This window comes from Podarcis raffonei, chromosome 16 (assembly GCF_027172205.1).
Source record: "Podarcis raffonei isolate rPodRaf1 chromosome 16, rPodRaf1.pri, whole genome shotgun sequence".
NCBI classification, from domain to species: domain Eukaryota; kingdom Metazoa; phylum Chordata; class Lepidosauria; order Squamata; family Lacertidae; genus Podarcis; species Podarcis raffonei.
The window spans coordinates 25,384,570-25,409,632 of NC_070617.1; the positions used below are offsets into that span (position 1 = coordinate 25,384,570).

A 25,063-nucleotide genomic window follows, 5' to 3' on the forward strand; every position below is an offset into this window, starting at 1 on the left:
CTGACCCTTCCAGAGAAGAAGGAGACAGTTCAGAATTACAACAAGGGTTTGAGGGAGGTCACAGCTCAGAGGAAGATGAGGGGGAAAGTTGGGAAATAATGGGAGAGGAGGAGGAGGCAGAGCTGGAGCAGCTGGCTGACACGTTATCACTAGAAAGCATTCCAGACCCACCATCTCCCAGAACCCGGCGAGCCTTAAAAATAGGAGAGCAAAGAGCTCGGAGACAGATGGCCCTACTGTTGATGAATGAGGAAGTGCGAGAGAAGAGGGAATGGAGATTTACTCGGGACAAGGCCATTATTCCAAAAGGCTGCATTCCCAAGCCTCTCTGTGTAAATATTGAATAAAAAGTAGATGATAAGGACTTTTCCTTGTCTTATCCATTCCTGGCAACCTGCTGTGGGGGTTAGAACCTCTACAGCCTGACAATATCACAGTGTTGAAAACCAGATACAATGGTACCTTGGTTCTCAAACGCCTTGGTACTCAAACAACTTGGAACCCAAACACTGCAAACCAAGATGCCAGTGTTCCAGTTTGCGAACTTTTTTCGGAAGCCGAAAGTGATTCATTTTGAGTGTTACACTCCCGTTTTGAGCGCTACACTTCAGTTTTGAGGGTTACTCTGAGGTCTGTCTGTTTTTGCTATTTATTTTGCGTTTTTGTTTTTGCAGCTTTTTTGTTTTGTTTTTGTGACTGTGTGGAACCCAGTTTAGCTACTCATTGTTTGATTGTGTGACTACAGTACATGGCTTATTGCTTTCATTTTATGGATCAATGGTCTTGTTAGATAGTAAAATTCATGTTAAATTGCTGTTTTGGGGGTTGTTTTTAAAAGTATGGAACAGGTTAATCCATTTTGCATTACTTTCTATGGGAAAGTGCGCCTTGGTTTTGGAATGCTTTGGTTTTGGAACGGACTTCTGGAACGGATTAAGTTTGAGAACCAAGGTACCACTGTATTGCCCTGTCCTAATGACCAACCAGAGGCCTGTGGGGGAAGTTCAAGTAGGCTTTGAGCCTTCTCCCATCCTATGGTTTTCAGGAACATAGTCATTGATAGCCCATGAATTTGTCCGATCCTTTTTTAAAGCCATCCAGTTTGTTGGCCATCACTGCCTGCTGGGGGAGCGAGTTCCGTACATCAACTATGCGTTGCATGAAGAAGGACTTTCTTTTATCTCTCCTGAATCTTACAATCGTCCAAATGAATGGTTAGGCTACCATGCTGTGTGCATCAGGTGAAGAGCTGGGGAAGAATATTTGCATTCATTGACAGCATCCGGCCAAGGACTTCTTCCCTTGCAATACACAAGAGCAGGATGAATATATCCACATCGAAGGAGGAGAAAGCCACAAATCCATCAGAGAAGTGGGTTAGCTCCACTTGCCATTGTCTGCCTGGTCTGAGTTGTGGGACGAATGGGCCTCTCTAAAAGAATATGCTGCCAATGGCATTGTATGGAGAAATTTAAAAAGCCTTGTTTGTAGGGAAATTGTGGGGGGGGGTAATGGGGGGAGAGATCCACTTGACTTGAAGAATCGCAAGACAAAAAAACCACCCTCCACTCTCTCAAATAAGTGTCCCCTTCTGTTGCACATGACATTACCTTGCAAAAAGGATATGCAGAAGAACAGGATTTTCAGATGGCTTTGATTTCCTCGCAAACTGCAAACCCTATTCATTAAGAGGGAAGTTTGGCATTCATTAGAAGGTGCATTAAAAAGCCTTTGTGATCTTGCTAGCCTCAAGAATTAGACCTCAGAGGGCAATAAAAAAAGAAGAGAGAGAATGTTTTTATTGAATATCCTAATAGATACACATGGGTTTCATTTTTTTTTTACAAAATATATTATTTGCCTCCAAATAATTTGCCTCCAAAGAGGCACGGCGGGGGCGGGGAGATAAAAATGGGTCGCTCCTTTCCACAAGCTGTGTGAGCAAGGAGGGTTCAAACCTTGGAAATTACTAGCAATACAGCTGGCCAATGGAAAGAATAATAGAATCATTGAATTGTAGAGTTGGAAGGGACCCCAAGGGTCATCTAGTCCAACCCCCTTCAACGCAGGTATCTTTCGCACATTGTAGGGCTCAAACCCATGACCCTGAGATTAAAAGTATCATGCTCTAGCAACTATTTGTCCAGATAAGAGTGAGAGGTGAGCCTAGGGAGAGGCATCAAGAACAGTGAAAGCTGGGAGCATCATTGACTTCCCCTTCTTTGCTTAACCCAAAGGTGGGGAACCTGTGGCCCACCACGTCTTGCTAGACCAGAATCTTTATCATCCATAACCATTGGCCATGCTATCTGGGACCGATGGGATTTGGAGTCAAACAGCATGTGGAGAGCTACAGGTTCTTCATCTCTTGTCCTAGGTGAATATTGCACATTTAATATGTGATCCCTGATTGGTTGGGACAGGAGTCTAGGACAGGGCTGGAGAACCAGAACCCTTCACAGATGTTGATGGACTACAACTCCTATCATCCTGAAACATTGTCCAGTCTCTCTGGGTCAGTCTGGAAGACCATAGAATCCCCACTCATGCCTTAATCTGTACAGGAAAAGCAGAAGGTTAAATGGCCTCACAGGTGCCCCTCCCCTTCAAGTCCCCCACCCCAGAGCTTTTTGCCTAGAGATTTTTCATGAAGTCATAAGAAGAGCCTGCCTTTCATCGACTCCAACACCATTTGCTCTTGTGTTCCTTGTCTTCTTCCCTACCAGCCCCAACAGACAACAGCCATCACTGGGATAGGATGAAGACATTAGTGCAGGGTAAGGTAAAGGTAAAGGGACCCCTGACCATTAGGTCCAGTCGTGGCCGACTCTGGGGTTGCGGCGCTCATCTCGCTTTATTGGCCGAGGGAGCCGGCGTACAGCTTCTGGGTCATGTGGCCAGCATGACTAAGCTGCATCTGGCGAACCAGAGCAGCGCACGGAAACGCCATTTACCTTCCCACCGGAGCAGTACCTATTTATCTACTTGCACTGGTGTGCTTTTGAACTGCTAGGTTGGCAGGAGATGGGACTGAACAACGGGAGCTCACCCCGTCATGGGGATTCAAACCGCCAACCTTCTGATCAGCAAGTCCTAGGCTCTGTGGTTTAACCCACAGCGCCACCCGCGTCCCTTAGTGCAGGGTGCTGCAGCACAATTGCTTATGGGAGTGAGGCTCTGTCAGCATACAACACTGGTGCTCAGAGATATGCACTGGTTCCCGATTTGCTACCAGGTCAAGTTCAAGGTGTTACTATTCATATTAGGGAGAGGGTGGGTGGCGCTGTGGTCTAAACCACTGAGCCTCTTGGGCTTACCAAGGTTGGTGATTTGAATCCCCATGACGGAGTGAGCTCCCCTTGCTCTGTCCCTGCTCCTGCCAACCTAGCAGTTCGAAAGCACACCAGTGCAAGTAGATAAATAGGTACCATTGCAGTGGGAAGATAAACAGCATTTCCGTGCGCTCTGGCTTCCATCACGGTGTCCCGTTGTGCCAGAAGCGGTTCAGTCATGCTGGCCACATGACCCAGAAAGCTGTCTGTGGACAAACGCTGGCTCCCTCGGCCTGAAAGCAAGATGAGCGCTGCAACCCCATAGTCGCCTTTGACTGGATTTAACCATCCAGGGTCCTTTACCTTTACCTTTACCTTTACCTTTACCTACTATTAGTACATAAAGGCCTTAACAGCTTGGGACCAGTTTGCCTACAAGATCGCCTTACCCCATATAAACACCCGTACAACTGCTTCAGTCAATGGAACTGGCACCTCCACAGGTTCCACATAGCACCCATTTTGCATTTGTAACTACTCCATCTTTGAGTGTGGGAGAGCCATTTCTGAGCTTAGGGAGGAGGGGGTTGCAGGTTAACCCCTCCCACACACGCGGGGGCTGGCCTTTTGCCCCTGCGAGAACAGGGAATCCCCGGGCGTGCCTTCTACCCTGCCCGCCAATTAGTGGCCTGGGGAGGCGGGGCTTAGCCTATTTAAGGCCAGGCACGCCCGGGGACCACCCTCTTTCCCCTTTCCAGCTGAGCGGTTTTCCCATCCCACCCAGCCTTTAGGCTTAGCTAGCTATGACCTTGCTATGGACTCCGGTTGGTCGCCGCAAGGGGCCTGGTAGGAATTTTTCCAATTTGGAGCACTTCTAGCCTTTTGGTTTTTTCGCCTACCTCGTAGCAAACATCACAACTTCCGCGGTATTGGTGGTTAGGCATTGGCAGGGGGTTGAATTGTTATGCAAATGAATGGGGGGAAGGAAGCGCCATCACCTTCCCCCAATGAAAAGGGTAGTCCGGTAGAGGACTCCGGGAAGCGTTGCCTTGTCCGAAACCTAGGGAGGTAAGGGCCTCCGGCACGCCCCCGAGCAGTGACACCCGTGGGATCCTAGTTGGCGTACTTCAACAGGACTCCCACGGCTTGTGGATAACCCTTCCCGGTCTCCATGCCGGGTAGTCGATAGGAGCCAATGCCTAAGGCCAATACCTTTCAATTCTGCAATCAATAAAGTTGTGGCCTTTTTATGCCCATTAACCTTAAATAATGTGTCCAGTGTCTTCATTTCACATGGGGGAGGGGACTTGCCACGCAACAACTACACTTCGGAACTCCCTGCCTATTGATACCAGGCAGGAGCCTTCGCTGTGGTCGTTTTGGCACCTGCTAAAAACAGTTTAGAATGTTGGTGAGAGTTTTAACTAATTTAAGCCTTAAATTAATGTTGTTAATTTTTTCTTATTGATAACTTTATCATTTTATCATTTTATCATTTCAGCAAACCACTCTAAGGGGGGGCTTTTTTTAATAGCCAAGCGGCATATAGATTGTATGAAATAAAATGAATGAATGAATGAATGAATGAATGAAGAGGCATAGAGCCCTGACATCACCGTGGAAATTCTAGCCAACGCTCTTCTTCATCTTGATTTCCTTCCTTACCGATGTGAGGAAGATTGATCTGCTTGCAAAATTACCCTCATTCTAAGTTCTTGTGCACAATCACACACATACACCCCATGAAAAAAATGACAAAAGGAGACTGCAGAGCTGAGAGACCCAGAATGGTATTTTGGGGAGATGGGATTCACGGGAAATTGCGGCACGCCAAAGGCTAGTGATGAATCAGGAGACACGCAGACAGGAATGGAGATAAAGTTTAAGGTGTGGAGCTCATTTGATTGCCTGGCTTCAAACAGGCAGCAGCTGGCTTCAGAAATGTCTCACCTGGACCAGCGCTTAACAGGGAAATCGTGAACATGCCGGTTTTACAAATGGGGCATTCAAAGGGTAATTGGACCTCTGCACTTTTTTTTTGAGCCAGCATCCGGATGGAGCGGAAGGAGGACACATCAGGAATAACAAGGAGGCTGATCGCTGGGAGATCCACTTTGAGACAGCAATCGAGCAAAAGGAAACTTAATGGCAAGACAAGCCCAGCCATCAGCAGAACAAGAGGAAATCAGAGACGGCTACAGCAGGGCAAGTTTGGCTTTGTGAGACATATTCGGACCAATGGTGTGGATAGACGTTCTGCTCCTGGCACATTGAGGAGAAACCAGATCATCCCCCCTCCAAAAAAAAAGTGGACATTTGTGAAATAATCCAAGCTCCAAATTGGTTCACCCCTACCCGTTCCCTTCACCCTTGCCTATTTGTGATTAGAAAATCCCAGGAGTTGTCACTCATGTCCTTCTCACCACAGCCACCAGCAGGCTTGAGCTGACATAAATTGGAGCGAGACCAAAGGAAATGAGAAGTGGTTAAGACGAGGCATGTTTCAACAACCGTCCAAAGTGTCACATTTTCAGGGGAAGCTGAACGAGAAGCAGCTCATAATGCATCTGTGACTCACCCACCCAGCGCAGGCTTCATGAATGCCTGATCTTCACCTGAAGTAAACATCTTCCTTGGTTGAGAATGATTGTTGTTTAGTCGTTTAGTCGTGTCCGACTCTTCGTGACCCCATGGACCAGAGCACGCCAGGCACTCCGGTCTTCCACTGCCTCCCACAGTTTGGTCAAACTCATGCTGGTAGCTTCGAAAACACTGTCCAACCATCTCATCCTCTGTCATCCCCTTCTCCTTGTGCCCTCCATCTTTCCCAACATCAGTGTCTTTTTCAGGGAGTCTTCTCTTCTCATGAGGTGGCCAAAGTATTGGAGCCTCAGCTTCAGGATCTCTCCTCCCAGTGAGCACTCAGGGCTGATTTCCTTAAGAATGGAGAGGTTTGATCTTCTTGCAGTCCATGGGACTCTCAAGAGTCTCCTCCAGCTCTATACAATCTGGGGTGCTCTGGGGAAAGAGCCCCGGCTCGCTATTGGCAATGGGTGGCCTGTGGCTATCCGGGTTCAAGGCTGTTGCTTTAATTCATATAGCCCTAAACAACATGGGCACAAAGTAACGATGGGTATGCTCTGACTCCACAATTGAAGGCAGTGATGTTTCGTGCTCAGATGTTGCCTGATGTTTTCCCACAGGCCTTTGGTTGGCTGCTGTGAGAACAGGATGGTGGACGAGACGGGCCATTGGCCTCATCCAGCAGCCTCTTCTTAACATTCTTATACTATATGCTTCTTCTAGGACGCCAACAAGCAAGACCTAAGTGCAACTGTCCGCAAAACTGGCATTCAGAGGCAATACTGCCTCCAGCAGTGAAGGCAGAGCGTAGTCATCATAGCCAGTAGCCACTGACAGCCTTCTCCTTCATGAATCTGTCTAATCCTCTCATAAAGCCATCCAAGTTGATGGCCATCTCTGCCTTCTGTGGGAGTGAGTTCCAACCAGATGCCTCTTCTGGGAAGTCCTGCAAGCAAGATCTGAGTTATAATAATACAGCCGTACCTCAGAAGTCGAACGGAATCCATTCCGGAAGTCCGTCCAACTTCCAAAATATTTGGAAATGTGCCTTCCGATTGGCTGCAGGAAGCTCCTGCAGCCAATCAGATGCTGTGGAAGCCTCATTGGACACTCAGGTTCCAAAGAATGTTTGCAAACGGAAGCACTCACTTCCGTGTTTGTGGCGTTCAGAAGCCAAAACATTTGACTCACAAGGTGTTCAACTTTCGAGGTACGACTGTAATAATATTTTTAAAAATTTATATCCTGCCCATCTTGCTGGGTTCGCCCAGCCACTCTGGGCAGCTGACAACATATATAAAAACACAACAAAGCACCAAACATTTAAGAAACAAAATATTCTATACAAGCAACAAACAAACCAATACATCAATAGAAACCAATAATTACTACAACAACAACCAGTTTACAATTATACCCAAATTAAAATAACCGCCAACCCCAACTAAACATTTAACCAACATCAACAGGACTTTCCCCCTTCTGATTCCCGGCAACCAACTCAATGTTCACATTTCTTTAGATGCTGATATGAGCTGGCAGTGAACTGATCATCATCTAAATAGCATCAGGTGGGAAAGGATTTCTTAACCCTTTCCCTCCTGCTGCTTCTCTCCCCCGAAACTGCTATTTGCATTTGGGGAAAACAAGAGCTTCTCTCCCAAAGCTTCAGAAGAAGCATGATTCTTAAGGCTGCAATAAAGGATGAAGTAAGTTCCCTTTCTGCACCTTCCATTTTTCCCATCCCTTCCAGGGGTATAGTATTTGCACTTAAAAATAAACAAACAAACAAATCTCATTTGGCTCTGAGTCCACATCACACAGGCAGCATAGCAAATGGAAGAAAAATACCATTCATGAGGCATGAGCTCATTTGCCGCTGACAAATGGGTGTGTGTCCCTGAGAAACTGGGTCACCAATGACAGGTGACAGGCCTGCCTTTTGTACCTGAAATGCATGACTCCCTCTGGGGTTTATTTTCGTCCACCCTGCAGTTTCCGTCCAGGAGAGCAGGGAGTTTCTCTGAAGATTATGACCAGTTAAGCAGGGGGAGAGCCTTTGGGTCTGCTTAAGTCACCTCAACATCTGCTAGATTAGCTAGCAAGGCCTTGGGTCTCTTCGATAACCCTCATAATATCACCATAACTGCGCTATATTCAGGGCAAGGCTGTCTGGGAAATGGAGGGATTAAGAGAAGAATTCATCAGCAGTGACTTCTCTGTTTCTCGTTTTTCTATTCTAAAGTTCAAGTCATCCCATTCCTGCATTTAGTTTGCACCTTAATATAATAATTAAAAAATCCACACGATAATTCATATGTGATCAACTCCTGCCTGGAAACCAACGTCCCCACTGTGGAAGGATATGTGGATCCAGAATTGGTCTCCACAGTCACTTACGGACTCACTGTTAAAACCGTGTTTATGGAAGACAATCTTACTTGGCTACGAGTGATCGCCAAAGGTACATTTTTGCACATTACTTTCACAGATGTTGCTCACTTTTGTGCACATTCCCCCCGTTTGCATATTTTGGGGCTGGTGAGCTGCATCACAAAATTCAGAGAAGTGTGACTCTTGAAGGACAGTGGTCTTCCTTTTCTTTTCTTTTCTTTTCTTTTTAGAGGAAGGGTTTGGATTTGATATCCCGCTTTATCACTACCTTAAGGAGTCTCAAAGCGGCTAACATTCTCCTTTCCCTTCCTCCCCCACAACAAACACTCTGTGAGGTGAGTGAGGCTGAGAGACTTCAGAGAAGTGTGAATAGCCCAAGGTCACCCAGCAGCTGCATGTGGAGGAGCGGGGAAGAGAACCCAGTTCACCAGATTACGAGTCCACCGCTCTTAACCACTACACCACACTGGCTCTCAGTGGCCTTGCTTTTTGGTAGATGGATCCTCTTTAAAATGCAAATGGAAACAATTCCTAGGAGGTGGAATTGGTGTGTGAGAGCGAAAGAAGATGGAGGGCACAAGGAGAAGGGGACAACAGATGACGAGATGGTTGGATAGTGTTCTCAAAGCTACCAGCATGACCAAACTGCGGGAGGCAGTGGAAGACAGAAGTGCCTGGTGTGCTCTGGTCCAGGGGGTCGACTAAACAACTAACAACACCCCATCCATCTGGCTGGGTTTCCGCAGCCACTCTTGGCGGCTTCCAACAAAGATTAAAAATACATCAAAATGTCACACATTAAAAACTTCTCTCTCCTGCCACCCTGAACATTTTCACAGAATATAACCGATTTGCAAAAAGGACTCTATGAACTGAGACGCTTTATGTACTTTCGCAGCCCAAGAAAATATGTAATAAAAACAATTCAACAACAACAACCCCATGTGTCTTTAGGTGAAGAGGTAATCTGTACCCTGCGTTTGAGAAAGTGCAAGGTCACCGCACCCACTTTGGGTCACACCCAACAGCAGCATGGTGGTTGACCAAGAATGAATTTGTCCCTTGGGCTGCAATGATTTGGGTTGTCCACACCTGCTGTACTCCCTGCTCCACAACCACAAGAAGAGCAGAATCCTGAGAACCTCCACCAAGAGATAAGATGCTGCAGAAGCCTGACCTCCTCCCCATCCTCCTGCTGCCCTGACAGAGCATGTACCTGTCATGGAAGAAGAAGTTTTGGCTCTAGCAAATCCACCATACTGATCAAAACGCCCTGGGAATTATGCAGAAAGTAACCTTTTAGTTTATTGCTCCTGTTTCCATTTCGGAAATGTCCTTCAAAATGCCAGGCAGTGATTGGATTGCGCCCTCCCCTCCTAAGGATGTGTTTTGTGGGGTTTTTTAAGGTAGATATAAACTGCATTCTGAAAGCACACTCTTTTTCTTGGTATTTTTTTAATTATAGAAAATCATTCATCTGATGCAAGGTTCTGTCTCCTTCTCTGTGTGTGGACATACCCTGCTTTCTATACTGTTTATATTTTTCACACACACACCATCCTTAGAACAAAGTTCTCTGGGTGACTTACAGCAGGTAAGAAAAAATGAATTAATATTCAGTGAAGCTCTCTGGATTCTGGAGATTGTCCTGCACACTCTGCAAAGGCCCAGATCACAGTCTTCTTATTTCCCTGACAATTTCAGTTGGGCTGGTATAGACATATTAACCTCCCGCAATTTAAAAAATAAACTATTTATGATTTTCAATTTTATGCATTTCAATAATTTTACAATCATTTTAACATTTCAAAACTCGACTTCCTTCCCCCTCTTTCTGCAGTTCCTTAAATTTGGTTTTTTTAATATAATTTCTGCATTTTCCAGATTAACTTCACCTAATCATTTATTCATCTACATTAAATGTATACTCTTATAAAACTGCAGGTTATTACAATAACCCTGCCAAAGTTCTTATCCATTTGCAGTTTGTTTGTAAATATTCAACAAACCATTTCCATTCTTTTGTAGAAAGTTAGTTACCTTGATTTTTTATTTTTCCAGTAAGTTTTACCATTTCTGCATATTCCATAAGTTTTTGTATCCATTCCTCTTCCATCAGGACTTCCCCACTTTTCTTCGCCAGTGGGTTGTGTCCCATGTTAACCGGTGCCAGTGGAGGGTGCAATTTTGCTTTTCCAATTTGGGCAACGAATTGTGTTGGGGTTTGGATGCAGCAGACATAGGGAGCTGTTTTGTATTGAGCCAGACCATTGGGTCCACCTGACTCAGTGTTTTCCACACCTGGGGTAACCAAGGTGATACCCTCCAGATTTTATTTTATTTTTGCTGTAATTATTATTATTATTATTATTATTATTATTATTATTATTTATACCCCGCCCTCCCTAGCCAGAGCCAGGCTCAGGGCGGCTAACACCAGTAAAATTACAATTAAAAAAAACAACAATTGAAAATACAGGTTAAACTATAATTTAAAATGCAGCCTCATTTTAATAGTAGCCCATAGATCAAGACCATAAGGGGAGGGAAACATAAGGGTCAGACTGAGTCCAAACCAAAGCCCAGGCGGAACAGCTCTGTCTTGCAGGCCCTGTGGAAAGATGTCAAGTACCACAGGGCCCTGGTCTCTTGTGACAGAGCGTTCCACCAAGTCGGGGCCAGTACTGAAAAGGCCCTGGCCCTAGCTGAGACCAATCTAACCACCTTGTGGCTTGGAACCTCAAAAGTGTTGTCATTTGTGGACCTTAAGGTCCTCCGTGAGGCATACCAGGAGAGGCGGTCCTGTAGGTACATGGGTCCTAGGCTGCATAGGGCTTTAAAGGTCAAAACCAGTACCTTAAACCTGACCCTGTACTCCACCTGACCCTGTACAGCTCCCATCGTCTCTGACCATTGGTGGAGGGGTTGATGGGCATTGTGGTCCAACAAACTCTGGCGAGGCTGGGATTGAAGGCCACTTGGCTGCTGCCTTTGTCTCACACCACCCTCCCAGCTGCAAGCCAATTTGAGAGGCTGCGGTGATCCAAGGGCCACATTGGCCAGCCAGGCCTTGCTTGGCTCCAGGGTGTGTGTGTGTTGTCTGCTGGCACCAGCAGTGAGGGCTGGATGCCGACAAACTACTCTGCAATGCTATGTTCTGCCTCCACTGACAGAGGCAGGATGCCCCACATACCAGTCACTGGGCATCACAGATGGGCAGAGTGCTGTTGTGCTCAGGTCCAGCTTGCAGACTTCCCACAGGCATCTGGCCGGCCACTGGTGAAGCAGGATGCTGCACTAGATGGGTCTCTGCCTAATCCAGCAGGCTCATCTTACATTACCACATTGGCTAAAGGTAAAGGTAAAGGGACCCCTGACCATTAGGTCCAGTTGTGACCGACTCTGGGGTTGCGGCGCTCATCTCGCTCTACTAGCTGAGGTAGTCGGCATACAGCTTCCGGGTCATGTGGCCAGCATGACTAAGCCGCTTCTGGCGAACCAGAGCAAGGCACGGAAATGCCGTTTACCTTCCCACCGGAGTGCTACCTATTTATCTACTTGCACCTTGACGTGCTTTCGAACTGCTAGGTTGGCAGGAGCAGGGACCGAGCAACAGGAGCTCACCCCGTCACGGGGATTTGAACCGCCGACCTTCTGATCAGCAAGCCCTAGGCTCTGTGGTTTAACCCACAGCGCCACTCGCGTCCCCATACCACATTGGCTACCCATGGTCTAAAGTGATGGGACATCCCCAGCACCTACCAGAAGGTGCCAGGGTTTGAACACTTCTGCATGCAAAGCTCATACCTGTCAGGGACAGTGCGGAGGAGGGCTGCACTGAGGAGGAAGGGTGGGAGCAGCCCCACCCCCTGCTCCTAATCAGGATCTTGAATCTTCCCAGGAGCAGGAGGACAGTATAGATTTGGAACAATGGTTTGCAGAGGGGCATAGTTCAGAAAGCAGAAGTTGGGAACCACAGTGGCGCCTCGGGTTAAGAACTTAATTCATTCTGGAGGTCCGTTCTTAACCAGAAACTGTTCTTAACCTGAGATACCACTTTAGCTAATGGGGCCTCCCGCTGCCGCCACCGCACTGCCGCCGTGCGATTTCTGTTCTCATCCTGAAGCAAAGTTCTTAACCCGAGGTACTATTTCTTGGTTAGCAGAGTCTGTAACCTGAAGCGTGTGTAACCTGAAGCGCCTGTAACCCGAGGTACCACTGTACTGGATGGGGAACAGCTAGCAGAAGAAACACTAGAAGAGAGAGGGTTAACAGATTCATAGTCTCTGAACAGCATTATTGCCCCCCCCCCCCGCCATCCCTAAGGACAGGGAGAGCTCAGAGAGTGTTAGAACAAAAAGAGCAGAAGGTACAAGCTCAGATTACAAGGCGTAGGAGTGACGTACATTCATAGGGATGGAGGGAGTAAACCTTAATTGAGAGAACCGCCGTTCTAGGGATACACTTTCTTTTGTCTCTTGCTGTGTTTATTAAAGAAACTAACGGTAAGACCTTCCTTTCATTTGATCTGCTTATTGATTGACATGGAGAAGGAAGCCAATTCCTGAAGCCTGACAATACCCTCCAACATTTCTCCAATGAAAATAGGGACGTCCCATTCCATCATGATAATTTTACTATTTATACCCCCACACACATCTGACCGGGTTGCCCCAGCCACTCTGGGCAGCTTGCAACATATATAAAAACATAATAGAACATTAAACATTTAAAAAAACTTCCCTATACAAGATTGCCTTCAGATGGCTCAGGGCTCAAATAACTCCATACCCTCCCACATTTCTTTGATGAAAATAGGGACATCCTAAGGAAAAGGGACGCGGGTAGCGCTGTGGGTTAAACCACAGAGCCTAGGACTTGCCGATCAGAAGTTCGGCAGTTCGAATTCCCGCGACGGGATGAGTCCCTGCTCAGTCCCTGCTCCTGCCAACCTAGCAGTTCAAAAGCACGTCAAAGTGCAAGTAGATAAATAGGTATCACTCTGGCGGGAAGGTAAATGGCGTTTCCGTGTGCTGGTGTGTTCACCAGAAGCAGCTTAGTCATGCTGGCCACATGACCCGGAAGCTGTATGCCGGCTTCCTCAGCCAATAAAGCGAGATGAGCACCGCAACCCCAGAGTCGGCCACGACTGGACCTAATGGTCAGGGGTCCCTTTACCTTTACCTTTAAGGAAAAGTGGGACATTCCAGGATCAAATCAGAAACAGGGATGACTTCTCTAAATCAGGGACGTCCCTGGAAAATAGAGATACCTGGAGGGTCTAAAAAGCTGGTGCTGTACCACTGAAGAATGGCCCTCTGCTTAGGGGCCTAGGAAGGTGCCTTATGATCAGCTCAATCACCTCTCTAGTTCACCATTATCTATACTGACAGGTAGTTTCTCTCCACTTTCAGACTGGGGACATTCCCAGTCCTACCTGGAGCTGTGACCTTCTACATGCAAAGCAGATGCTCCACCGCTGGGCTACGGATCCTGAGGGTTCTGCACTGCTTTTAACCGCAGTGCCTGCTCCCAGGGGGTGTGGAAAGGGCAGCTGCAAGAGCTCTTCGCAGGATGTCATCGTTCCCATCAGAGGCCAATTAGGAGACCGCTTAAGACCTCCTTAATCTCTTGCCACTCCCTCATAACTGCAGATAAAACCTATTATAAGCCCATCACAAGCCACAGTAGCAATCACCTTAATTAATTAGCACTCAGGGCTGATCTATGCCAGCGTCTGACTGCCGGGTGATATAACCAGAGGTGTGGGGGGGGGGGAGTGGCAGCCAGGTGGCTTCTATTATTTTGAAGCCCTGGGCAAATCTTAGAGCTGCCAACTGTGCCACTCTAAGCCACGGACACAGACGTGCAAACCAGTCTGATTCCAGGGCTCACTCATTAACCCATTTTGTCCCATTTCCATCTTAATTTCTGTGATTTGAATTTAAGTAGATATTTCCCCTCAAAACACATTTTTTACTTTTATTTTAAAAAATATTTATTTATTACATTTATATCCCAACTTTTTTCTCCAAAAAAGCTCAATGGCATGTCTTGGTTCATTCTCTTCCTCCTCGATTAATTCTCACAACAACCCTGTGAGGTAGGTTAGGCTGAGAGGCAATGACTGGCCCAAAGTCGCCCAGTGAGCTTCATGGCTGAGTGGGGATTTGAACCCTGGTCTCTTGGGTTCTAGCCCAACACTCTAACCACTACACCACACTGGCTCTTATTGTCCTACTTTTTGGGGAACAAAGGACCACTTCAGGATGCTTTCATAAGAGGGAAAGGGGGCATCATCCCTCTCAAAATCTACAGAACTTCAACTCCACGATCATTTCTGAGTGAAGATGGATGAATCTGTTAACTACGGTTTCTTTCGGTTGTTCCATTCACCACCCGCAATCCTAAACTCAGGAAGAGGAAATACTGAACCACAAGTTTCGTTGGAAAAATTGTAGCAATGCCCATGCACTTTTATTGACTTCTCCTTCTTGCTGTTCAAATACAGGTTGTGGTCCACTAAATTCTCTGGTAGCTCAGTTGGTAGAGCATGAGACCCTGAATCTCAAGGTTGTGGGTTCGAGCCCCACGTTGGGCAAAAGATTCCTGCATTGCAGGGGGTTGGACTAGATGATCCGCAGGGTCCCTTCCAACTCTATAATTCCATTAAATTCTACTCAGAGTAGACACATACCTAATTTAGCCATTCCCATTCATTTCAGTGGGTCAGCACTTGAGTATGACCAGCTTATCATGAACATTCAATGAGGCTGAATGTTGGAAGATTCGGGACAGACAAAGGAAGCACTTCACAGAGAGCCTAGTTAACCTGTGGAACTCACCCCCACTGGGCACCAGCTAGGATGGCTTTAAAAGAGGATTGGATCAACTTCAAGCTATTGATGGCTACTAGCTATGATCTACATCCCTGATCAGAGGCTACGTGCTTTGTGAAGACAAATCTTTGGGGGGGTTCAATTCAGTGTGGATTTAAATTCAAAACAAGAAAAGTGAGAACCAGCAATTAGGCGTTTGGCAAACAGGCTAAGGTGGATAACATTCTCCACACAACACAGCAGGGAATGCCGGCAAGTCAAACGCAGCAGCAGGAGCCAGGAAGGGGGGACGCAAGGCAATTTCTGCAGCAAATAACGTTTGCTAAGCTGAGCTAATGATATGGGTATATCTCAACTTCTCCTGAGTCTCTGGGTAAGCTGATCACCTCCGTGCCTGAGCTTGCCTAGCAGCAAGGGGGAAATAGCTCTGTGCAAAGGCGAGCTGCTCTGGCTGTGTAAGGAAAGGGCATCAAGAGGCAGAATGCTGATGTCAAAGGCTACAGCCAACAAAAATGGGAAGGATTTAAATCTGCATTCAGGAGGAGGAGGAGGAGGAGGAGGCGGAAGAAGAAGAAGAAGAAGAAGAAGAAGAAGAAGAAGAAGAAGAAGAAGAAGAAGACGAAGAAGTTCAAAACATTTTGCAGTTGGGCATCCAAGTTCAATGGCAGATTTTAATCCATAAAGTCGTGTGCACCGTTCCATGGACAAATCCACCCACAGCAGATGTCAGACACGGCCTAGCCATCACCTAATGCAAAACATCCGAAGAATTGCCTTTTGATTCAGATGGAACATCAAGTCAGTTCCACCCAGCTTTGTGGAATAACAATGTCAAGAACGTCAATCAGGAATTCATCCCAGTTTCATTATGATGATTTTCGTTTGGGTCTAACTGTGATAGAAGAGGTGTCAAAGGGTTGGAAAGGACCAGAGCAAAGTCAAGGGTATAAAACAGCCTTCTCCAACTGGGTGCCCTCTGGAAGGGTCAGCCCATTTCCCCACTCTTTTTGCCACCGCTGCCAGAATCAAGTGGGGTCTAGGAGCACCAGGCAAACAATTGCTTGTGGGCCAGAACAGGCCCTTTATATTTGTGTTTGCTGCTCTTATAGCAAATGAGTCCATTGCTGTATCCTCTGTCTTATGTCACAGCCATGACGGCTGTGCTCTGCCCCCATTGGGGGCAATTGGCGTGGCGATCAGTGTCCAGGGGGGCGATTGGCACCCAGAAGGGTGGCACGGTGATCCTACCAGGGGGGATTTTGTCACAATGGGATGACACCCAGGGCGGATACCTTCCCATTTTGCCTCAAGTGGCAAAAAGGGATGAGCCGCTCCTGACTGCAAACACGCAGAATTCTCCGACATCCCCAATTTGGCCATGCAGATATTGAATGCTGAAAGTCAACAGTGTGTGGCTTTGGCGCTGCTGTTCCTCTCCGCCTCTCGAAATGATCCTCCTGCAGGCTTTAGACTTGTTTGCATCATGTGGTGGCTTGTTTGTTTTTATCAGACACCAAGCGTCATCTCTCAAATGTCAAATGCTGCCATGTGCTAAATATTGCATGTCCTCAATGCAACACCATCAAGGGACTAAATGCTTGATGCGCCAGCCCTCCATTGCGGGCAAATATGAAATGCCGTTGCACGTCAGCAACCCCTGCCAAGTATAAATGCCACGAAATCTACTCTGCTGCAACCGACTCCATTAAATCTTGCTCTGCTTCTCCAGAACATCTGAATCAGGAGAGGTTGTGAAAGCTCTGGATTGGTGTCTGAATGCAGTGGTGGTCTAGATGTGGGCCAATAAACTGTGCTTGGATCCTGCAAAGATGGAGGCTCTTTGGGTGGGTGATTCCCATGTTTGGGAGACAGGAAAGTTACCTGTTCTGGATGGGGTACCTGAAGGAGCATCTCCACCCCCATCGTTCAGCCTGGACACTGAGATCCAGCACCGAGGGCCTTCTGGCGGTTCCCTCATTGCGAGAAGTGAGGTTACAGGGAACCAGGCAGAGGGCCTTCTCGGTAGTGGCCCCTGCCCTGTGGAACATCCTACCATCAGATGTGAAGGAAATAAGCAGCTATCTTATTTTTAAAAGACATCTGAAGGCAGGCCTGTTTAGGGAAGTTTTTAAATATTTAATGCTGTATTGTTTTTAACATTCGATTGGGATGTTGTTGTTGTTGTTGTTGTTGTTGGGTTGCACTGCCTCTGAAGGAGCAAGGGCATAGGTTGGCGTGTTCTCCTGCCTTTTACCACCTTCACCTGATTTTCCAGCCACAGCCGTTCCTGCACTAAGATAGCCTGACCACTGTAGCCCATTTATTGGTAACCTCAATGCGCTCTATGTGGGGCTGCCCTTGGGCCTGATTTGGAAGCTCCAGCTGGTGCAGAATGTGGCAACCAGAAATCTGATGGGGGCATCTTGCTGAGAACCCATGATACCGTTATTAAAACAGCTGCACTGGCTCCCCACCTACTGCTCAGCCGGGTTCTAGTTCCTTGTGTTTACAAACCCCCACATTTATATCCCAGCTTGATCACTGAAATCACCTGCAGAAGCACCATTTGTCATTCCAGAGTTGGTGAGGCTCACTTAGCAGCAACAAGAGACCTTTCGTGTCATCAAGCCCAGTGTTGCGGACTACTTTGTGTCAATAGAGATTCAGCAGGAACCTTCTGTTTTGATTTTTAAACGCCTGCCGAAAACATTTCTATTCTGCCAAGTCTGTGCAGGCAATTAAGAGTACATCCTTCCACAATGGTGCACTGATGCCTGTTTTTAACTTTTTTTAATATGGTTTTTATTGTACAGTTTTGTTTTCTTGTTGTAAACTGACTGTGTGTGTATATATGCTTATGACATAGCAGTATCTAATACAGTCGTACCTTGGATCCCAAACGCCTTGGTACTCAGACGTTTTGGCTCCTGAACGCCGCAAACCTGGAAGTGAGTATTCCGGTTTGTGAACGTTCTTTGGAACCTAGACATCTGACGAGGCTTCCATGCCTTCTGATTGGCTGCAGGAGCTTTCTGCAGTCAACCAGAAGCCACGCTTTGGTTTCTGAACATTTTGAAGTCGAAAGGACTTCCAGAATGGATTCCATTTGACTTCCAAGGTATGACTGTATGTTATTTATTTTCCTTTCTGGTTCTAACCACAGAACCATTCCACACACAAACCTGGTTCGTGGATTTTGAAACCATGAAACCACACCATGCTCCTAACGTGAGCAGGGTTATCTGTTTGCAATTTCTGAAAAGGCCTCAGATGGGGTGTGGAATAGGCGCATGGATGGAGACAGGGATAGGTGCTAGCAGCTCAGAGGTTGGAACCCAGTGGATAAGGTGTGCACACAATGCACACCCTCTCCTGAGCTCAAAAGAGAGCTTGAATGGTGTAGAGGTTAGAGCAGCTAGGGGAAACCTGGGCCCATCCTGGTTTTGAACTCCCAGAAGCTCCAGCCAGAAATGTCAATGGTCAGGGGTGATGAGAGTTGCAGCCCCAACATCTGGAGGCCCAATATTTCTCCCCACTCCTAGATAAGAAAACCAGATTTAAATCCATGCACGGTCCTGAACTAAGGACTGCTTGGTTGGCGTTGCCTCATGACAGGGCCCTTTCAGTGGTGGCTCTCAATTTGTGGAATGTGCCCCCTGGTGGACACATTCCTGGCCTGTCTCCATCTTTATTCAGGAGGCATTCGGAAACATTCCTGTTTCCCCAGATGCATTTGGCGACTGAGGAATACTGCTCCCGACAAACTTGAGATGGGAGGGTGTTTCTAATTCCAATTGCTTTTGGAATGTTTTGAGCCTGCTTTGGAATGTTATTTTTTCTTTGGTTTTAGATCATATATCTCATTGCTGCCTTGGGCTCGAAGTAAGGGAGAGAAGGAGTGAGGGAGGGATATTAAACCCGATTTAAAAAAATAACTAAAAGGAAGCTCCTCCCTGAATGACAAGCCATTGCTGAATAGAGCCCACCTTGAAGGGCTGTTGTGAAAATCCCAGAGGGGAAAGGAGTTCTGAGATTCGACCTGGAGCTCCTTATGGGAGAGCCAGAATATAAACGTAACCAATAAAAAAGCTGGTTTATTTAATGAAATACTGAAAAAATATCAAATATCTATTGGCTGACAAACAATATTCTTGGCTAGCCCCTTCTCCCTCAGCCCTCCTAAAATGCCATGGTAGGCCTGGGCCCTGGGGCCATTATTATTATTATTATTATTATTATTATTATTATTACTACTATTATTATTTGCTGCTTAAAACACACTAGCAAAGGGTCTCCCTGCATGGCCTTTTGCCGAGGGAGAAGGAGACAGAGAGAGAAAGTGAAGAGAAGCTTCTCCGGCGAGCAGGAGGGGCCGTTCTGGGTCTAAACCACAGTTACAGGGCTAATGGAGATTTTACAAGGACGCAGAATCAGGGAGTGATGAATTATTGAGGTTGCAGCAGACGGCATCCTCCACAGGGCTTTCCATTAATGCGAGGGGAGGGGACATCACTTGGACCGCAGCAGAGAGGCCGCTCTGCTGGGGCTCCAGAGTTGAGAATCCTGGGCTTTAGAGGGCATGCACAGTGGGCGAAGAGGTGTGTGTATGATGAGCACCTTCTTTCTGAATTGGAAGGTGCCCACCCCTTGACTGGATTAAGATCCAGCCTGCCTGACCCCATCTCCAGATTGAGCACAGCCAGGCCTGACAGCTAAGTGGGGTAATCATGGCGAGAGATGCCCTCCTCTCCCCACATCAGCTGGGCCTTGTCAGGGGTGATGGATGGAGCCAGTCACTAATAAGCCCTCTCCATATTTGTTTCCTCATTTGCAAGCAGCGCCTTGCCGTGGTTTCCCACAATCCATCATTCTTTGCGTGGCCGGGCGCTGTAATAACAATTATTTATGCTCCCACTATTGTCAGAGAGATTAGCGATGAAGGCAGGGAGAGAGAGAGAGAGAGAGAGAGAGAGAGAGAGAGAGAGAGCAGGAGAGGAGAAGTGGCTGCGTTTGATCAGTCGATGTGACCCAACCCTCCTCCGCCTCTTCTTCCTCCATCACCAGCAGCCCATGCACAAAGTAATACCCAAAAAGATTCAGGATGAAAGCACATTCTGGATACTGTGTACAATACAGGGAGCTGGCATGGCGTTGCACTACAACTCCCATCAGCCTCAGCCACTTCCCAGAATTCTTTGCGGGAAACCATGACTGTTTAAATTGGTATTATTCAAATGAATAAAAACCTCCAAGGAAGGAGAGTCCAAAACCTCCTGAGGGAGACAGTTCCACTGTTGGACAGCTCTGATGTTTAGCCAGAATCTCCTTCCTTGTAACTTGAAATTGTTGGTTCAAATCCTACCTTTCAGAGCAAGAGAAAACAATCTTGCTCCATCTTCCATGAGACAGCCCTTGAGATAGTTGAAGATGGCTATCACATCTCCTCTCAGTCTCCTCTTTTCCAGACTAAACACACCCAACTCCTTCAACCGTTCCTCATAAGGCTTGGTTTCCAGGTCCTTGATCATCTTGGTTGCCCTCTTCTGCACATGTTCCAGCTTGTCAACATCCTTCCCAAAACTGGATACAGACCAGGCCTCACCAAGGCATATATATGCATATACAGTGGACGCTTGGGTTGTGAACGTGATCCGTGCGGGATACACATTCACAACCCGCAGCGTTCGCAACCCGCATCTGCACGTCTGCGCATGCACGAGTTGCGATTCAGCGCTTCTGCACATGTGCAAAGCGCAATTTAGCACTTCTGTGCATACGCAACCGCCCAAACGCGGAAGTAACCCATTCCAATACTTCTGGGTTTCAGCAGTCCGCAACCCAAAAAATTGTAACCTGATGCGGCTGTAACCCGAGGTATGACTCGTGTGTGTGTGTGTGTGTGTGTGTGTGTGTGTGTGTGTCTTTCTCCACTCAAGTCTCTGGTTTGAAATGTTTCCAGACTTTGACCCTACCTTGCCTCGGAAAGAATGGAGAGACAATAGTGTATGTGTTTCTGTTTTCCCCTCCCGTTCATTTTCTCTCTTTCAATAAACCCAAGCAAAGGTCTCAGCAGCATTCAATACAAACATCTTCAATGCGATAAACAGCACCAGGAAGGGGAGGGGGGGAACCATACAAAAAAACACAGATGTTTGTATGCAGTGCAAATAGACTCGTTGAGCGGTAAATAAAAGCTCGTGGAGCAACTCCCATCTGACAAGGCGGACGGGGCCCCTCTTGAACAGTTTGGAGGCAGGAGCGACAGGAGTGTTCAGCGCAGATGGGCTAATGCGTCTCCTCTGAAGTGAAAGGGACAGACAGCCCTCTAGTGTAAAGACAGAGGCAGGAGTGTTTTGCCTTGGCTTGGAAAGTGCTGTCACTCAGCAGCAGCAAGGAGGAAGGACAGAAGGCGTGGGGAGGCATCTCTGCAACCAAGCACAGCTATGCCAGACTTGGCTGAGAGATCAATGGCATGCGGCTTCCTTTACGGTTCCTAATTAATGAGTTACAATTAGGATACTCTCACTCTCTCCCACACACATCTATGTATATATCCCAGAGGGTGAGGATGGCTGATAGCCAGAAAAGCAGGAGGTGCCCTTCCTAGCAAAAAGGGATGCGGGTGGCATTGTGGACTAAACCACTGAGCCTCTTGGGCTTGCCAATCAGAAGGTCGGCGGTTCGAATCCCCACTATGGAGTGAGCTCCCGTTGCTCTGTCCTAGCTTCTGCCAGCCTAGCAGTTTGAAAGCACGCCAGTGCAAGTAGATAAATAGGTACCGCTGCAGCAGGAAGGTAAATGGTGTTTCCGTGCGCTCTGGTTTCTGTCACAGTGTCCTGTTGCACCAGAAGCGGTTTAGTCATGCTGGCCACATGACCCAGAAAACTGTCTCTGGACAAACTCCCTCAGCCTGAAAGCAAGATGAGCGCCGCAATCCCATAGTCACCTTTGACTGGACTTAACCATCCAGGGGTCCTTTACCTGACCTTTCTAGCCCTTCTAAAGCCCTATTTGCACTGCGCATTGAAAGCAGCATATGGACATTCAAGGAAGCTGAATGTCAGTAGACTCATAGGACTCGTAGTTAAGCTATGTACCTCACTCCCACAAGCAGCAGAAATGGCCACAAGCTTGGATGGTTTCAGGACTAGACAAATGGACCAAAGACAAGAGTCTCAATGGCTACTAGCCACAAGGGCTATATTTGCCAGTTGCTAGGACTCGCAAACAGAAATAGTGCTCTCACACTTTGCGGTGTGGCATTGGTTACTGCCAGGTGGGGTGAGGCACCAGGCCAGACGCCGACAGAGAGACCCCAACCCCACAAAGCAGAGCCATGCTGAGCCACCTGCCCGGCCATGTGGGGGGGGGGGAGCCCAGCTGGGCGACATGCCCTTGGCGGGCAGAGAGGAGCAAACATCCCCTTTCATGTCCTACTGACTAGAGCAAACATCCCCTTTCATGTCCACTCTAGGAATGTTGTACTGTATTTGACTGCTATCTATGTCACATCCCACACTGAGGTTCACCACACTATGCCCCCGCTCACACTGAGGTCTTTCTTGATAAGCCGCACCAACAGGTTAAAGAACGGTTTCTACCCATGGGCCGTGAGGCTGCTGAATGGAAGACAGCAAAATTGCAGCTGACGTTCAGGGTTGGTGGTCGTACAACAGCTCAGAGAGTGTAACAAGGACTGAGAGATTGTGGGGGGGGGCTTGTTTAATCTTACTGTAAACAAGTGGTACAGTGACAATAAAGTATTTCTTCTATTTCTTCTTCTATTCTTGCAGGTATCCCACTGGTTGGCCCCTCTGCAGACACAATACTGGCCTTACGGGTCAGGATCTTCATATGTCCTTATTTTTTTATGTATGCAAACAGTGACAGACAGCAGCGGGTGGCAATAAACAGGGAGCATATGCTCGCTCATCTGCTTGCAAAGCCGCATTTGCTAATTCAGTGGGGCACACAGGAATTTCATGATAAAAGACATGTGTATCCACCCGTATCTCAGCAGCATATACCTGTGTGTAAGTATCTCACCTTGCTGAACCAGGGTGATGGTTCACACACACACAGAGACGCCCAAACTCTCATTGATTTAACCGTACCATTTATTTCTGTCACTCACAATTACAAAAAACACAGAAAGCTAAAGATAAACAAAAGGTAACAGTGAAAAGTAGAATTGGAAGCAACACAGAATTTAAACAATATAAAAATGCAAGTATATTAAAATACCAATAATAAACACAGCACCACAATATTAAAAGCCCTTTCCTTAAAGAGCAGTCAGTTCCCAAAGGCCTGTTGGAATCAAACAGTCTTTACTGGCTGGCATAAGGACAACGAGGAGGGAGGCGGTCTACCTCCTCTAGGAAGGGAGCTCCAAAGCCTGGGAGCAACCAGCGAGAAGCCCCTGTTCCGCGTCCCCACAAAGCATGCCTGTGAGAGTGGTGGGACCAAGAGAAGGGCCTCCCTTGAAGATCTCAGAGCCTGGGCAGGTTTGTATGGGAGGATAGGGTCCTTCAGCTAGCCCGGGCCTAAGCTGTGTAGGGCTTGCAGCCAGGAGCCAGTGGAGCTGTTGTAACAAGGGAGTTGGATGTGCCCTATAACCAGCCCCAGTCAACAGTCTGGCTGCAGCTCTTAGGCCAGTTGAGGTTTCTGAACAATCAAACGTTGCCCCATGTAGAGCATGTTAAAGGTAAAGGTAAAGGACCCCTGACCGTTAAGTCCAGTCGCGAACAACTCTGGGGTTGCGGCACTCATTTCGCTTTACAGGCCAAGGGAGCCGACATTTGTCCGCTTCCACAGACAGTTTTTCCGGGTCATGTGGCTAGCATGACTAAGCCGCTTCTGGCAAAACCAGAGCAGCGCACAGAAATGGCATTTACCTTCCCGCTGGAGTGGTACCTATTTATCTACTTGCACTTTGATGTGCTTTCAAATTGCTAGGTTAGCAGGAGCTGGGACCGAGCAACGGGAGCTCACCCCGTCATGGGGATTTGAACTGCTGACCCTAGGCTCAGTGGTTTAGAACAGTGCCACCCACGTGTTACATGAATGTAACGAAGGCATGTGTCACTGTGGCCAGAGCAGACATCTCCAAGAACAGAGTTAGTTGGCACACTAGCTTTGCCTTTGTACCCTCCAACATTTCTCTGATGAAAACATCCTATTCAATAATAGTAATAGTAATTGTTGTTGTTGTTTTATTTATACCTCGCCCATCTGACTGGGTTGCCCCAGCCACTATGGGCAGCTTCCAACATATATAAAAACGTAATAAAATATTAAACATTAAATAACTTCCCCATACAAGGCTGCCTTCAGATGTCTTCTAAAGGTTGCATAGTTACTAATCTCCTTGGCTCAGGGGGTCGCATAACTCCGTACTCTCCAACATTTCTCTGATGAAAATAGAGACGTCCTAAGGAAAAGTGGGACATTTCAGGATCAAATCAGAAACCGGGACAGCTTCTGTAAATCTGGGACTGTCTCTGGAAAATAGGGACCTTTTGAGGGTCTAAAGGTAAAGGTAAAGGTACCCCTGCCCGTACGGGCCAGTCTTGACAGACTCTAGGGTTGTGCGCTCATCTCACTCTATAGGCCGGGAGCCAGCACTGTCCGCAGACACTTCCGGGTCACGTGGCCAGTGTGACGAAGCTACCCTGGCGAGGCAGAGCCGCACACGGAAACGCCATTTACCTTCCCGCTAGTAAGCGGTCCCTATTTATCTACTTGCACCCGGGGGTGCTTTCGAACTGGCAGGCGCTGGGACCGAGCAATGGGAGCGCACCCCGCCGCGGGGATTCGAACCGCCGACCATGCGATCGGCAAGTCCTAGGAGCCAGCACAGAAACCTGGGCATCCATGCTCAGGGCTGAATCCAGGAGTATATCCACAGTGTGAACTCTTGGAAAAGCACACAAAGCAATATCAATTTGGAGTGTTTCAAAGCAACATACAAAT

General features: G+C 47.4%; 1 protein-coding gene and 1 non-coding gene across 2 annotated transcripts in view; one reads left to right on the forward strand and one right to left on the reverse strand.

Moving 5' to 3' along the window:
• RTN4R (reticulon 4 receptor) overlaps positions 1 to 25,063 on the reverse strand; it is a 108,956-nt gene that overhangs the window by 67,224 nt on the left and 16,669 nt on the right. The window lies entirely within an intron of this gene.
• TRNAQ-CUG (transfer RNA glutamine (anticodon CUG)) lies at positions 14,778 to 14,850 on the forward strand. The gene has a single exon. It is a non-coding gene; the product is annotated as a tRNA-Gln (tRNA).